Genomic DNA, 18,247 nt, shown 5'->3' with positions numbered 1-18,247 from the left:
TATTTAAAAATTAAATTCACTATCAAATGTCATTGATGATTTATTAATATTTAATTTAAAATTTAGTTTGACATTCACGAAGTGTCAAACTCAAATGTAAATAACCTATGATTTGCTTAACAAATAGAGATTAAAAAACTAGCCTACTTAATAGCAACGATTTCAGCTGAACGTGTAGTGTGTCGGAAGAAAATAAAACGATTATGACGTCACATTTTAGACTTTGAGGTCGATTATCTCGAAGACGGTTAGAAATATCGAAATACCGTTTTCAGATTTGCATTCAGAAGAAAAAACTACATAAGAATCCATCGATAAATCTGGTCTGAGTATTGCAGGAGCGGCAACGCAATAACACACACACACACACTTTTACGAATTTATAAATGAAATGGGTTTGTTGAAAATGGTTCTACGATTTAAACACATTCCAAAATTTTGAAAAATACCTACATTTGCCACAGTTGTGTGTAAAAGTTAGGCCCACGTTATTATTTAACTGATTGTTCGCACACTATTGACTGAATAAATGGTCTTTATCAACGAAAACTTTTCGTTTATAAATTCGCAAAAGTGTGTGTGTTATTGCGTTGCCGCTCCTGAAATATCTTGAGGCCACCTAGCGATGGATTCCTATGTAGTTTTGTCTTCTGAATCCAAATCTGAAAACGGCATTCGGAAGCGTCATTGTGACGTCACAAGCCTCCTTTAAATTGTCATTTTCTTCCGACATAGAAACGTCAACTCTACTTTGTTTTCGTTTGACGCAACTAAACGTCAACATAAAATTGAAATGTCAGATAAACAAATTTTATTTATTTATGTTAATGTAATGTTAAATTACAGTTCACTATTTTCAAGGAAAACTGTTTATTTTGTATTTATTTATTTATATTAGATATAAAATCTATATTATACGAGGTATGTAATAAAATATGAAGTTCGATCAAGATTAAAGTATCTTTATTTTTCACAATATTGAAAAGTGTTATTATAAAAAGTTGTTTGGAGTTAAAAACTATGTTCTAATATGCAATTATTACTTGTACATCCTTTTAAAGATAAAAAAAATATTTGAAAATTTTTCTTAAATTACGGATACCAATATCATTTTCATTCATAACTCTTTTATTATTAATTTTACGAAGAAAAGTTATTCATAAAAAGATCTGCATGGTCTAAAATCTAAGATGCAATCATCATATGTTGAGTCCGCGAGTTTTTACTCGTGCGTCATTAATACCTGGTGAGATCAAACACATACTCTTTATTTGGCATCATTCTCTTGCACGCATGAAATTAATGACAAACCAGCTGCCGCCTGTTATTTAAGTAAAAACACATGTTATTTTTATGAACGTTTAAGACTCAGTGTATTGAAAAGAGATAGGTACAAAGAAAGACGATTGGGGATGTCTTCATATATTTTAAGTACAATTTCTGACGTTTTGGTTTGTTTACTTTTGTGGCTGTCAGTTTGTTGAATTTTTTGCTCTTATTCTGTCGAGTTTTTGCATTTTGAAGTTTTTTATAGTATACAAACAGTAGTTTTCACAACTAATTTTATATTGGAGTTAGAAATTTTGTGATAAGTTTAAGATATTTTATTTATTTTAAGATAAATTTTGAGGACGTACAAAGCTAACCTCATTTTTCACACAGTTGAATGCTTGTGTTTAAGGTTCCGCCAAAGTGAATAAAATATTAAAAAGAAAATATGTTATTGAATTTTTTCATAAATTGTTTATTTATTTATTAATCAATGATAATAAAATAATTTATTAAGCTACTTCAAATGTAGCTGTAATGATGCACCAAAATTTTAAAAGAAAACTTAAATTTGACATTCTATTTATTTGATAACGTCCAATTTTATAATAACCCGTGATCGGAATAATATCCATTTGCCGTTGCGTTCAGTAAATTTCCGACTTATTTCGTATGCTTTAAATGGTGACGCACGGGTAAAGACTCGCAGACTCAACTGTATATCAGATTTTATCAATTTTATTCGAGGTATGTCAAAAAATATGAATTTCGTTCGAGAGTAGAGTACCTTTATAGTTCACAATATTTAAATTAGGATATAATTGCATATTAAAACATAGCATTTAATACTAAACAACTTTTCATAATAGAAATTTTCCATATTGTGAATTTAACTACGTAAATAAACAAAGTTTTCGTTATGGTAATGCTCGCATTTTCAGCTTGTTATTATTACTTTCTCCTCAACTGAGGGTATTTATCAATTTTATTATTTTTTAAACAATAAATGATAAAATTCCAAATTTTGACAGTTCATACATAGTTATTTATGTACCAAGTCAGTAAAGTTAGTCTTTATCGAACGAGTCTGATATTATGAGCAGAGCGAGTGTAGCGAGCTAGGCGAATAACAGACGAGTTCGATAAAGAGTCTTTACTGACGTGGTGCGTACAAAATTTTATCGCCAACATAATTTAATATTGGTTTTAACACTTACTTGCAATTTATAATTTAAGAACTTTTTAAATTTTAGACGTCATAATAATTTCATGACAGTGATAACAGATAACTCTTGCAAGATGGCCGCTTTCGATTTTTAATCGATAGTTATCAATATTGAATAATTACTAAATCGGTAAAGTTTTGATTTATTGTATATGAATATAATTACAAAATACTACAGAAATTCACATTTTGACATAAAGGCTATAGCGGGATAAAATAGTAAAATATGCACTCGGCTGGATTCTTAATTGGGATAGGGCAATCGAAAGTACATATCTAAAAACCCCCCTAACCAAATTTTTAGCTCCCTACGTGGCCCCAAATGTCCCCTATCGCAAAAAATGTTTTTTCGAAAATTTTTTTTGAGCGATCCCTTACTTTAAAAACTGTAAAAAAATTTGTAAATGTACATTGTTATGCCCAAAAACATACTGATTTTTTACATTTTTTGGATTAAAATTGAGCTTAGGAAAAATTTTTGAATTTTTCAAAATTTTTTATGTTATATAGATAATTTTTGGCTAGCTGCGAAATAATTATTTTTAGTGTATTTTTTCCACTCTTTTCAATGGCGGGGATAGATTTGCCATGTCCCCCCTCATATTTTTAGCGTTTACTGAGCAATCCTTTGCTTTAAAAAATCTAAAAAAAAATTATGAACATATATTGTTATGCCCAAAAGCATGTTTTCCTGTTCAGATTGTTCAGATGTCCATGCATCCTGTTTTTGTCAGATTTTTTGGATCAAAATTAATCTCAGGAAAAATTTTTGAATTTTTCAAAATTTTTTTAGGTTATGTAGATAGATAATTTTTGGCTAGCTGCAAAATAATTATTTTTAGTGTATTTTTTTCCAGTATTTTGAATGGCGGGGATAGATTTGTCATTTTCTCGCCGGAAATTCCTCAAAATTTGAAAAACCCCATTTTTTAGTGTCCCCTCCTCATATTTTTAGTGTTTACTGAGCGATGCTTTGTGTTAAAAAATCTCTGAAAAAAATAATGAACATAAATTGTTATGGATTTTTTCAGATTTTTTGGATTAAAATTGAACCCAGGGAAAAATTTTGAATTTTTCAAAAAAAAAAAATTAGGTTAGGTATGTAAGTATTTTTTGGCAAACTTCGAAATAATTATATTTTCGTAAATTTTTTTTTCGTTCTTTGGAATGACGCGGTTAGATTTGTTATTTTCTCTCCGGAATTTCCCTACAATTCTAAAAATAAAAAAAACTGTTTTGATGTCTCCCCCTCCCCACATTTTCGCACATAAACTGCATGTCAATAAATATCAATTTTTGATATTTTGTTTGTTATTTCTGATGATATGATCAGGTTTGCCATTTTCAGACCAAAACATGCTCAAAATACAACAACGTTCTTTTTTTGATGTTTGTCACGCATTAATTAAATTAATACGTGACAAATAACGATTTTTGCTCCCCCCTTTATGCGAGTGGTGATTATCATTTAAATATTATAATTTATGGATTAAATTAATAGATATATATTTAATTTCATATTGAACCTTTTTTTTTTTAATTTTTTTTTTAATAATAATGAAATATAAAATTTCAAAATACATTTCTAATTTACATTAAAATACTTGTTTGAGTCTTTGTCACTATCTTCTTTTATTACGGGATTAGTATCTGATATGATAAACAAGTCTGAAAGCATTTTTGCTGGTCTAATAATTTTTGACTTATATCCTAGCATTGCTAATAAGATAATAAATGATTGCTGCAATGTGAGAGCAGGACCCTACAGTTCTTAATCCGTTGGCACAGTCACAAGCATGGCGCAAAAATACCTCCGTACCTAATTTAATTAGGTTGGTATTGGACATAACATTTGTAGGTTTTACTATTTATGTGTCTTGACCTAATTAAAGCTTTAATGATATTAGGTTTGATATTTATCAAATTGATATTTATTATTTAATGTATATTTAATTGTATATTTAATGATATTGTCATCAATCAGCTTGGCTAAGTAGCAAATGGCTTGACCTAGCTGAGAAGCCCCCGAAAAAAATACTTTTAGATCTCTTTCATTCATCTCTGGAAAATCTTCAATTTCTTGATCAGTTAGTTTTACTGCAGTAGTGGGCCGCCTGAATCATATCTCTGTCTCAACCTCTAATTCGACTATTTTCCTTTGATTTCGAGTCCAATATTCTTCGAATTATTATCTCCTACAATCCGTCATCATATTTATCACTATAAGCATTTGCCAAAAGTGTTATTGAAGAAGCATGTAATCTTAGCATATGAAGCAGCTTTTGGTATTTGTTTGTTGTCCAATTGCTGGTGAAGTAACTTGTAGTTTTTGCTAAGGATGCTATGGATTGACTCTAAAACCCATATCAGTTTTGAGACGAAGCGAGATTCATTTGCTTCAATCGCACTTAAATTAGACCTTTTTCCTTCTAAGGCAGGCATAAGAACCTTGAATCCTTGACTTTATAAGTAGGGTCTCACATCCCTAAAACCCCTGTCCACGATGCAAACATCACCTTCCTTTATTATACCAGTGATGATCCAGTTCTTATACCAACTGGATCATCCATTACTTTTCTCACAATAGTTGCGTCGCTTTTGGTAATTATGTTTACATTTTTGACGACGTAAATATGTCCCATCAAAAATCAAAGCAAGTTCATCATTGAAAAGCCTTTTTACATAAACTGAAGTGTGGTTGATTAATAAATCATTCATTTAATAAATAGCATTCTAGAGATATTACACAAGCATTTGTTAGATGTCTATTTAAATTACAAACTGGATGATCAAATAATCTTATTTCATCTGTTTTCCGATTAAAAAATGAAATAAAAGTTTTAGATTTTTGTGAATCGGTTATTAACTGATTTGAAAAATATGTTTTACCAAAATATTTTTTTGGAGTAAAAATTATTAAAAGAGTCACGTATAAATTCGATTATGTGCTTTAAATATGGGAGAAAATATCAAAAAAGCGCTTTTGTTGTATTTTGAGCATGTTTTGGTTTGAAAATGGCAAACCTGATCATGTCAGTAGAAATAACAAACAAAATATCAAAAATCGTTATTCATTGATATGCAGTCTATGTGCTAAAAATGTAGGGAGGGGGAGACATCAAAACAGTTTTTTTATTTTTAGAATTGTAGGGAAGTTCCGGAGAGAAAATGACAAATCTAACCGCGTCAATCAAAAGAACGAAAAAAAAAATTACGAAAATATAATAATTATTTCGAAGTTTGCCAAAAATTACTTACATACTAAACCTAAAATTTTTTTGAAAAATTCAAAAATTTTCTTCGGCTCTATTTAAATTAAAAAAATCTGACAAAAATAGAATGCTTTTTGGGCATAACAATAATATGTTCATAATTTTTTTCAGATTTTTTAAAGCAAAGGATCACTCAGTAAACTCTAAAAATATGAGGGGGGACACTAAAAAGTCGGTTTTTTCGAATTTTGAGGAATTTCCGGCGAAAATATGGCAAATCTATCCCCGCCATTGAAAAGAGTGGAAAAAAATACACTAAAAATAATTATTTCGCAACTAGTCAAAAATTATCTACATAATCTAAAAAAATTTTGAAAAATTCAAAAAAAATTTTAAGCTCAATTTTTATCCAAAAAATACATTCACAATTTTTTTCAGTTTTTAAAGCAAAGGATCGCTCAAAAAAATTGTTTTTCGAAAAAACACATTTTTTGCGATAGGGGACACCTGGGGCCACGTAGAGAGCTAAAAATTTGGTTAGGGGGGTTTTTAGATATATACTTTCGATTTTACCATTTTATCCCGCTATAACCTTTAATTAACAATGTCATAAATTTTGTACAATATTTTTAATAATTAAAGTAAATAAAATTGTAAGTTAACTCAAATATATAATCGATTACTGCCATCGACCACTTACATTCAATTTCGATTAATCGCTGCAGGTAAAGTAAATTTCTTCTTTCAGTACAATAAAGTGTTACTTTACTGCCGCAAATGAGTACAATAATGAATGACTTCAGTGACGGTTGGCGATAAAATATTGTTAATATTTATAATAACTTCATTGTGACCGAACTCAACCGATACACATTATGGCACTGTGTGTGGCCTAACTTTGGCGTAATTCTGTGAAAAATTTATTATATTTTTACAAAATTTTGGAATATGTTTAATTCGTAGAACAATTACAGTTGTTTTCAATACAGATTTCAATCCTCTACAAATAGTTTCTCATGTGTTTTGATGTAAAATAATTAGGGAAGCAGGAATTCAACAGTTTAAAATTTTACATTGAATTTCCTATGGCCCGTTTTCCAATTCACCACCCAGTATATGATATGGTTCTGATCCAGCTGGTATTTTTAAAAACACCTTTATTAGTTAAAACTACATATAAATATTCTTTTACTCATTAATTTATAACTTAATTTCCTTGTTGAAACTATTTGATAATATACACGCTAGAGCATTTAAAGGCTCTAGTCACAGTTGGTGGTAATGCCATTAGGAACCGACATTGGCGTAGCTTTGAACTTGAGATGACAATTTTCAATATCATTTCTGATACTTCTATTTTTTATACATGTATTCTGAAAATATTACAACGGAACATTTCACTATTTCTTTAATACGAGGGAGGGTCAATAAGTCCGTGAGTTTTTGAATGAAACACAGGTTTCTATACACTTAGTCACAAGGTTTTTTGAGGTCCTCAAAATAGGCATTTGTTTGTGAGATGATTTCGTCGTTGGAGTCAAATCTCTTTCCGCCTAGTCATTTCCTCAAGGTTGGGAACAAGGAATATTCCGTCGGGGCTAAAAATCTGGAGATTTGGGCGAATGAGGGAGCAATTCTTAGCCTAATTGATAGATTTTTGACATGAAAACTTCACATGTGTGTACCCTTGCATTGTTCTGGTGGAAAAGATTTTTTTTCCATTTCTCATTGAATTGACCTAGTAGGTTGGTATAATATTTGCCATTGATTGTTTTTCCCTTTTGAAGGTAGTCAATTTGAATTATACCGCGTTTATCCTAAAAAACGGTCGCAATGATTATATTGGCTGACAGACTTTGGCGCTGATGCACCCCGAGAAACCCACTGTTTTGATTGCTTTCTGGGGCTAGATTCCATGCACTGTAGACGTCGCTTTCTATCGATGTCAATTGTCGTGAAAATATTTGAATTTTTAGCTTTAATTGAATTATTTTCTAGTTTTACTAGGTTATACTCTAATTGATGCTGAAGTGACACTTAGTAAAACAAGAAAATATTTGAATTAAAACTAAAAATTCAAATATATTGACATTGATAGAAAGCGATCGGCGTTAGCGATTGTACACAGAATCCCACCCCAGGTCTCCTGTGTGCTGTATAGTGATGTTGATTATAGTTACTTTCGAGTATTCGTTACAAATCGTTACTTTTGTATAAAGTAATCATTTACAGTATTCGTTACTTTGATTACTTTGATTACTTTTGCTACTTTTGTATTTGAGGACCGGTAATCATATCGAGAATCGCATTTCTCATTATTTCGTATAAGTATAAAATCCGATATAACAACGACCTTCACCGACCTATTTAATGGATAGAAATTAAATGATATGTACTTGTTCCGTCATTGCTGCTCCACAATATCAGTAATCTCGAGTAATCTGTTTGCATCAATTAAGTGCCAAAAACAAACCCTCGAAACTCTAGATGACGTACCTTAGCAGTAACCGTGGGCACCCAGGTGCTTCGGAGGTCGGCTCTGATTGCTTATTCGTGTTGAGTGACCCCAAATACCCTGAAATAAGAAAATCTGGCCCTTAATATACTGATTTTAACATGTTTATGCATTTTTAGATGCGTTTTATACACTTTAAAATGTAATAAAGCATTTCCACCTATTTTTCTATTGTAGACTTTTTTCCAGACGTCATCCTAATCCTAAATACAATGCAAAAAGTTGCAAATCTCTCTGTACCTACTATATTTAAAAATATATTTATTTCTGTGTTTTTAGTGTTAAATGCCCTAGTCTAATAAAAACAATGCTATACCTACATGTAAAATTAAAGTTGATGATCATAGTCTAAAAATATTATCATTTCTACATATTTTCCGGTCAATCTAAGTTATTTTTTTTTCTAGGCCTGATAAGAATAGGGTGTATTTATTATTAAAATCTAATGTGTTGCATTTTTATTTTCAAAAGAACTAACATCTGTGAAATTCTGTGAATTATCTACCTCGACAAATCGTATAGACATCTGTTTCTGGGTGCATGCTTTGTTAAATGATATACCTCCCTCTGTTTCAGCTACTTCTTAGTGCCCTGTATTCCAGTAAAACTCTTCATAGCCTTCGCCCTTCATAGATAAAATTTTAGTTAACTGTACTGATACCGAACACTCGTGGAATACCGGTCCGACTCCGATATCAATTGATTGTAATACAATACTCAAAATAGGTACTAGCTCTGATACGACTGGTACGAAGTTATCAGAGTAATCAAAGTAATCAAAGTAACGATTTACCTCTCTGTATAGTACGGTGGGCAGGGCACGTGGTCCGCATGCATGAGAATAGAATCCCCAGAAAATTGCTGAATGCAAGAATGCAGGGAAGAAGACCTGTTGGAAGACCTAAAAAGAGATGGGAAGACGAAGTCGATGAGGATGCCAGGAACTTCCTGGGAACGCGTTCATGGAAAAGAACGGCGGTAAATCGAAATGATTGGAGAAGCTTGTTGAAGGAGGCCAAGGCTCAATTTGGGCTGTAGTGCCATTGGATGGATGGATAGTAATCGTTACTTTCGGTATTCGTAAGTAAGGAGTACTTTGTAACAAATAGTTACTTTTTCAACATCACTAGTGTTGTAGTAGTTCCCAGTTTCGTCCACGGTTGCGAAATGGAACAAAAACTCGTGCATATTGCGTCTGAACAACGCCAAACATTCCTACGAAATTGTCACACGTTTGCGTTTGTAGTTGATTGTGAGCAAATCTGGCACCCATCTTGCAGACAGTTTTCTCATACTCAAGTGATCATTTAAAATTGAAAACAATGAGCCATGTGAGATGCCTATAGCTTTCACAATCTCTCTCACTTTCAATCTCCGATCGGCTAAAACCATATCATGAATTTTTTCAATTGCTTCGAATGTAGAGACCTCAACTGGGCGACCAGAACAGTCAGTACCTTCTGTGATTGTACTGCCACATCTAAATTCAGTAATTCTTTACCATGGAAATGGATGGTGCAGAGTGTTGTGCCATATCATAAGAATAATTCTGAGATTCTTAACCTGTCCCAAAATTGAAGTGTTATTTTCTCTTAGTAAATTACAATAGAAATGGTAAGAGGTCTCTCTGGGGACAAACTTTTACTGATCTCCAAAGTAAGAAACAATTTTACTGAAAATTTTCATGGATTACTAATGATATAATAATAAAAAAGATGATTTCGCGAACGAAGAAGAGTATTTACTATATTTTTTATGTTATATTTATTATATTATATTTTTTAATAATTGAGGTCTGATGACCTCAATTATTAAAAAAAATATAAGTTAATAATATTAGCACAGTAAACTAGCAGGTAAAAGAAATTTAAAGTAATTTATTAACCCCCTGACAAATCCGAATATGTACTGCAATGGTGATATTTATAGTTTTTGTTTACGGCGTTAACGTGTGCCTCTATTGAAATTTATTTCCACCATTACTTATATCAGTGGCACTATGCACCATATGGTCAATTATAGCATTTTTAACTGAATTAATACAATTTAAGAATGGGTGGAATTAATTTGGAGAGACTCTTGCTCACACTACCTGGTATCTCAGATATATTATGCATAGTGTGACCAACTCCTATTTAGTCAAATTCGGGACACGGCTGAAAAAAAAATACCTGAAATCCGGGACTTTTCAATGAAAATTGGGCCATTTTTTTAAATATAGAACTTTCATAATATCATCATTTTAAACTAAAAGGGAAGTTCCCTAGGTTGGCTGTATACCATATAGTTAAAAAACTCTAACATGAAGTAAAACCACTTCTATGTAAATTGGTATATTTATTAAAACTTAAAAATCCCAATGGATTGAGTAAAATATGTCCAATTCAGAACGTTTTCATACGTTCTGAATTGGACATATTTTACTCAATCCATTGGGATTTTTAAGTTTTAATAAATATACCAATTTACATAGAAGTGGTTTTACTTCATGTTAGAGTTTTTTATCATCATTTTAGTTATTAAACATTTTTATGTCGACAATTATATTTTTCTACGAGCGTGCAAAAATGTCTACTTTCGCGCACGCATTTTAGTTTAGAAAGTTTCACTTTTCCGCACGCGTGTTACTTTTCCACACGCGGTTTTTACTTTTCCGCACGCGTGTTAATTTAGATATGTTAATATGGCCTTAAAGTAATTATAATACATGCAATAAACTAATATTTAGATATTATCTACTAATTTATTTCAAATATCTTATTAGTTCAGAGAAATAAGAAAAAAAAATATCATGTTGGTGACACAACCTCCTCCAGGCCGAAACCAAATTTTTCGAGTAGTATGCTCATCTATAATAATAACCTATATGTTTCCTGCAGCCGATTTTGATGATATACATAGTTATAAACAAATGAAAATCAAAAAACGGTAAATTTTCGCTTTTTTCGTCTATTACTAAAAGATTGGGCATTTTAAACAAATTTGAGAGTAATAAGCTCATAAACCGTATAAAAAACTTCAACATGGCGTTCGCTGAATATGTCTATCCTTATTAGTTGCTTAGAAAATTGCAAAATAAATCATAAATTTTGAGTTTTTATACATATTCATAACTTATGTAAAAATTAAATTAGAACCTTTTTATTATACGGAATGCTGAGACTTATGGTGCTTAAATCATACCCTAAATTTCAAAGCAATTGGTCAAATAGTTTAAAAGTTATTTAATTTGTTTATCCAAAATTAATTCTTTTTGCAACACTGTAAGTCAGAAAATGATGAAGTAACAGTAATATTTTGGATAGTTTATGAAAGAAGAAAATTTACAGTATTAATTTAATTTAAAAAAAAATGACAAAAAATAATTATAAATATTGCAAAATAATTTTGCAAAAATATGTGAATTAAAAAATGGGGGGGCCAACTTTGTCCCTAATTGTCCTAGGACAGTTGTTTTTCTTTCTAAATGTGTATAAAAATTCAGTCTTTCTAAATATGAAAAAATAATTTCTCTACGGGTAACGGTTAAAAAGTTATTCTAATTGTTTTTAAGTAAGCAAAAAATCGACATGTTTTTGAAAAATAATTTTACACTGTTTAAAATTATTTTTTGTCATTTATTTTTAATTAAGGTAATAGTATAAATGTTCTTCTTTCATAAACTGTCCGAAGTATTATTGTAACCCCATAATTTTCTGACTTACAGTGTTGCAAAAAAAATGAATTTAGGATAAACAAATTAAATAACTTTTAAACTATTTGACCAATTGCTTTGAAAGTTAAAATATAATTTAATTACAAGAAGTCTCGACATTCCGTGTAATAAAAAGATTCTAAGCTAATTTTTACCTAAGTTATGAATATTTAAAAAAAACTCAAAATTTATGATTTATTTTGCAATTTTCTAAGCAACTAATAAGGATGGACATATTCAGCGAACGCCATATTGAAGTTTTTTATACGATTTATGAGTTTCTTACTCTCAAATTTGTTTAAAGTGTTTAACTTTTTGGTAATAGACGAAAAAAACGATAATTTACCGTTTTTTGATCTTCATTTGTTTATAACTATGTATGTATATCATCAAAATCGGCTGCAGGAAACATATAGGTTAATAATATAGATGTCCATACTACTCAAAAAATTTGGTTTCGGCCTGGAGGGAGATGTGTCACGAGAAAAATCTTATTTCTCTGGACTATATTGTGTTCCTGTTTTAATGAAATTAACGCGACAATTCGATGAAATAAAATTATTTTGACATAATATTCGAAAGTCAAATCGGTAGACAATAACAGTCGTTTTGAATCATCGTCATGGAAACCAAGATCGTCGTCATGCTAACTAATTATATTAGTCCAGAAAGCAACTGCGCATCCGCTAGGAAAAATATTCTGATTCGGATTTTTTGCACAATCTTACTCAAAAAGGACTCCTTTTAACAAATTTGTACGTTGCCAGGACCAAAAGGTGGTCAAAAAATTTTTAAACGTTTTTTTTTTAGTTTTTTTCCTAAAATTACTTTTTTTTGCATGGAAAAAAGTTTTTTTAGGTTTTTTGGATCATTCCAAACAGAAAAGGTCTTTAGTGACTTTTCTCTAAAAATGATAGTTTTTGACATATAAGCGATTAAAAATTGAAAAATTGCGAAATCGGCCATTTTTAACCCTCAAAAACTATGTGATAAACTGAAAATTTGAATGTTGCCAAGGTAGGTAGATATTCTTTAAACATCGATTGATGAAATCCCGAAGAGTTTTTTGCAATACAGTATTCAAAACTCCTTTGTTTTTTAATTGCTAATCAAGCGTGCGCGACACTATTTTCCACCGACAGTATGGTGCAAATGAAAGGAATAAATTCGATATTTCGTAAACCGGCGACTTTAAGGAAAAATACTGAAACATATCGATTTTTATTTTTAAGTTACGATATTGTAGCATATATGGTATACTAGTGACGTCATCCATCTGGACGTGATGACGTAATCGATGATTTTTTTAAATAAGAATAGGGGTCGTGTGTTAGCTCATTTGAAAGGTTCTTTAATTATCTATTCAGTAATATAAACATTTACATAATTATTTATACAGGGTGTCCAAAAATTTTTTATTAAATTAAATTATTTGACAAAAAAAGAAGTAGAAGGACACCCTGTATAAATAATTATGTAAATGTTTACATTACTAAATAGAGAATTGAAGAACCTTTCAAATGAGCTACCACACGATCCCTACTCTCATTTAAGAAAATCATCGACCCAGACGGATGACGTCACTAGTATACCATATATGCCACAATATCATAACTTAAAAATAAAAATCGACCTGTTTCGGGATTTTTCCTTAAAGTCGCCGGCTTTCGAAATAACGAATTTATTCCTTTCATTTGCACCATACGGTCGGTGGAAAATAGTGTCGCGCACGCTTGATTAGCAATTAAAAAACAAAGGAGTTTTGAATATTGTATTGCAAAATACTCTTCGGGATTTCATCAATCGATGTTTAAAGAATATCTACCTACCTTGGTAACATTCAAATTTTCAGTTTTTCACATAGTTTTTAAGGGTTAAAAAAGACCGATTTCGCAATTTTTCAATTTTAATCGCTTATATGTCAAAAATTATCATTTTTAGAGAAAAGTCACTAAAGACCTTTTCTGTTTGGAATGATCCAAAAAACCTAAAAAAACTTTTTTCCATGCAAAAAAAAATAATTTTAGGAAAAAAACAAAAAAAAAACGTTTAAAAAATTTTTGACCACCTTTTGGTCCTGGCAACATGCAAAGTTAAAAGGAGTCCTTTTTGAGTAAGATTGTGCAAAAAATCTGAATCAGAATATTTTTCCTAGCGGATGCGCAGTGGCTTTCTGGACTATATTGAAAGTTTGGTTTTGACAACCTTGTCAAAGAATTAATTTGTGTATGTATTTTCATATTAATTAAATTAATTGATTAAGATTTGATAATTTTTTAAAGACTCTTAGAAAAAATATTGTTCCTAACTCTTGCAGAAATTTTCTTTTCCGCACTCGACTGCTTGCCGAACTCCCGCTTCGCGTCGTTCGGCAAACTGCAGTCGCGTGCCGAAAATAATGACTTTCTGCACTTGTTAGGAAAATAACTATTTTAATGGGGTTAAGCCATAATAATTGGTTGTAATGATAATGACGATAATAATACAGAAACGAAAAAAAAGTTCACAGTTTGAGTTTTTGTAGAACTATAATACCAAATACCACGATTTTCAGCGTTTTAGATGTGGTATTAATATTCTTCTTCTTCTTCAGCCTTCAGAAATCCAACTTTGGACATAGGCCTCCCCCAATTCAATCCAGTGTTGTCTATTTTGCGCCACGTGTTTCCAGTTATGTCCTCCAAAGTTCTTTATATCATCAGCCCATCTCATTTGCGGCCTTGCTTTGCTTCTTCTTCCTAACCAGAACAACGGTCTCCATTGTTGTATTTCATGATTCCATCTTTTATCCTTCAGTCGGGCATTGTGTCCTGCGAAGCTCTATTTTAATTTGGCAGAATGTTCTCCTGCGTCTTTTACTTGGGTTTTGTTTCTAATCCATTTATTTGTTTTTTTATCTACAAGCCTCTCCCCGAGCATTGATCTCTTAATATTAGACTCTCGAAATTGTCGACTTTTTTTCGTCCTACTAATTCAGTTTAATATGAATTCTTAGAATAGAATTTTACCAAAACATTGAAAATTCGGATGGCCCGGAAGCCTGGTCCGGGACGCCGGGACACGACTTCGTAATTCGGGCCATGTCCCGGATTTTTCGGGCTAATTGGTCACACCAGTCACACTATATGCATTTACTTCGGAAACTAGATTGTGTTAGTCCATGTGGTGAGACCGCTCCCGTCTGAAAAAAAATTCTGATTCGGTTTCTTTGTGGATTCCTATTCAAAAATGTCCCCTTTAAACAAATCTGAAGGGTGCCGGGCGGAATTTTTGGGCAGAAATTGTTTAAACAATTTTTTTAAGCAAATACAAAAGATCATGTTTTTTTGCTCTGGAACATATACATATTTTTAGATTTTTTGGGTCAATCTAAACAAGAAAGGTATCTTGTAATTTTTCTCAGAAATTGATAGTTTTAGGCGATTTAAAATCTGAAAAATGCGAAAATACTCATTTTCGAGGCTTAAAAACTCATATTTAGGTTAGTATTTTTTAAGTTGCCAGATACTTAGATTCAATAATGAACATTCAGCTTCAAGATTCTGAAGAGTGATCGTGTCTAACTTTAATTTATACCGTTGTTTTTTAATTGTTAAATATGCGTGTTTATCCGATTTTTTTGCCAGTGCGGCGCGCTCCATTTCAAAAATCTCATATTTTCCTCCGAAAAATATTTTTCCTAGATTCTTTGGAACATTCTAAATAAAATAAGTATCGTGACATTTTTCTGAAAAGTTAATAGTTTTAAAGTTATAAGCGATTTAAAATCCAAAAATGCGTTTTTTGTCATTTTTAGGATTTTAAATCGATTATAACTTAAAAACCATTAACTTTTGAGAAAAATGTCAAGAAACTTATTTTATTTAGAATGTTCCAAAGAATCTAGGAAGAATATTTTTCGGAGGAAAATAGGAGATTTTTGAAATCGAGCGCGCCGCACCGGCAAAAAAATCGGATAAACACGCATATTTAACAATTAAAAAACAACGGTATAAATTAAAGTTAGACGCGATCACTCTTCAGAATCTGGAAGCTGAATATTTATTCTTCAATTTAAGTGTCTGGCAATCTCAGGAATACTAATTTGAATATGAGTTTTTAAGCCTCGAAAATGCGTATTTTCGCATTTTTCAGATTTTAAATCGCCTATAACTCGAAAACTATCAATTTTTGAGAAAATTTACAAGATACCTTTCTTGTTCAGAATGAGCGACAAAAGTTAAAAATATATGTTCCGGAGCAAAAAAACGTGATCTTTTGTATTTGTTTAAAAAAATTTGTTTAAACAATTTCTGCCCAAAAATTCCGCCCGGCACCCTTCAGATTTGTTTAAAGGGGACATTTTTGAATAGGAATCCACAAAGAAACCGAATCAGAAATTTTTCCAGACGGGAGCGGTCTCACCACATGGACTATGTGGAGATTCTCTTTATTTACACAAATACATCCACATCAATCACTATTTTTAGCGGAGGAACATGCACAGATACATATTCTTAAAAATACTTTCCAATTTGGTATACAGTTTAGTTATTTTGATATTTTTTATTTTAATTTCTGTTTAATCCCATTGTTTCTTTTGCTTATTTATTATTACTCTTTTATAATGCTTTCATGTTTCTTCGACTGATTTTTCTTCGACAAAATAGAATTTCCTAATGGGAGAATCGACGGTTGCTAGGCAACGTGACGTCACTAAAATAGAATTCTATTTTGCGTGCTCCCACTACAGTTTGTTGTGATACAGTTAGGTTAATCTCTAGTTTCTCAGAAAATTTATTTATTATTCTTTATAGTTTTAGGGCATTAGCGTTGTATTTTTTTCTGTTGGTTTTTTGTTTTTTATCTCTGGATAATTTCATTCGTAGTTTCGCTCTGACTTGCATGTGGTCTGATCCCATGGCAACACTGCTTAAGCTCCTGATATCTTGCAATTAGCTGTTTCATTTATATTAAATTGTTATGTTATTTATTTAGTATCTCTCTCTTGGTGATTTCCATGTTTCTTGATGTATCCGCATTTGTTTAAAGACACTTTAACATATTACAAGTTCATTTTGTTCGCAAAATTCGATCAATCGGTTTCTATTGTCGTTTCTCTCCCCAGTTCCTTCCTTTCCCATCACTTGTTCATATCCCGTATTATTATTGCCTATTTTAGCATTAAACCCTCCGATTATTATATTCATATCTCTTCTATATTTATTATTAATCCTACGTGCAAGTACTTGGAAGGGAAACGAGAAACGACCGTGCGCGAGTCGCGGAGAAATATTGCAACTATCTTAAATAATTCATATTGTCAATTGAAATTGTCAAATTGACGTATATTTCATACCTACTGTCACTTAAGAAGAAAAATTATATATTGCTCCACAATATTGATATGATATGCAATTATTATATAAAAGTAAATTTAATTAATTGTATTTTGCTTGCAGTACTGCATTTTAATAACTAATTTTATTTACTACATACAATTTTTTACGTTTGCATAACATAACCTGCATCTTATTTTTTCTTCTTATTATTTTTTTGGACTATGGCCTTGACAATTATCCAGCAACCAGGACTAATATAATTGGCCAATATAATTAAAAGTGCGAATAAAAGTACAAAGCGTAGAAATAGAGGTCGCTTTGCCGAACTTGCACGGTCCCAATACCTTATTTGTAGTTGTTCGTAAAATTTCTCCTTCTCATCTTTGTCGTGCTTATTTTTTCTAGACGCAAATACATTTTTAGTCGTATGTTATACTATCTTGCCTTCAATCTCGCCCAAAAATTCTTTCTGATACTGGCTTCCACTCAGAGCCTTTCTAACCTCTTAGGCTAGCAGTATTGCCACTCCCTTTTCGTGTTTATCATATAAGGCAGAGGTTCTCAATCTGTGGTACATGTACCACTGGTGGTACATATCATTATTGGCGGCGGTACACAAAACACAGAAAAAATTAAAATAGTAGTACTTAGTAAGTATTGTTAATACAATTTAAAAATATAGGTGGTACCAAAAATAATAAAAATAACTGTAGGTGGTACATCACTCAAAAAGGTTGAGAACCGCTGATATAAGGTAAACGTTGGCGCCCAACGTGGGGCTCGAAAGTGTAGCGATAAGACTACCACAGAGAATTGAAATACTATTGTAAAATAATACTTCAATTAATTATGGGAGCCTACCATCTATGCTTCGCCTAGCTCGGTCTCCCAAGTGGAGTTCCGCCTTGTCTTGATAAAAAAATATGAGCAATGAAGATTCAAATTGTGACAAATAAAACAATAAATATGATTAGTTAATTTATTCTTTTATTTGTCACAATCTGAATCTTC

Source organism: Diabrotica virgifera, chromosome 8 (assembly GCF_917563875.1).
Source record: "Diabrotica virgifera virgifera chromosome 8, PGI_DIABVI_V3a".
Classification (NCBI taxonomy): domain Eukaryota; kingdom Metazoa; phylum Arthropoda; class Insecta; order Coleoptera; family Chrysomelidae; genus Diabrotica; species Diabrotica virgifera.
Note: the sequence above shows the minus strand (reverse complement) of the source record.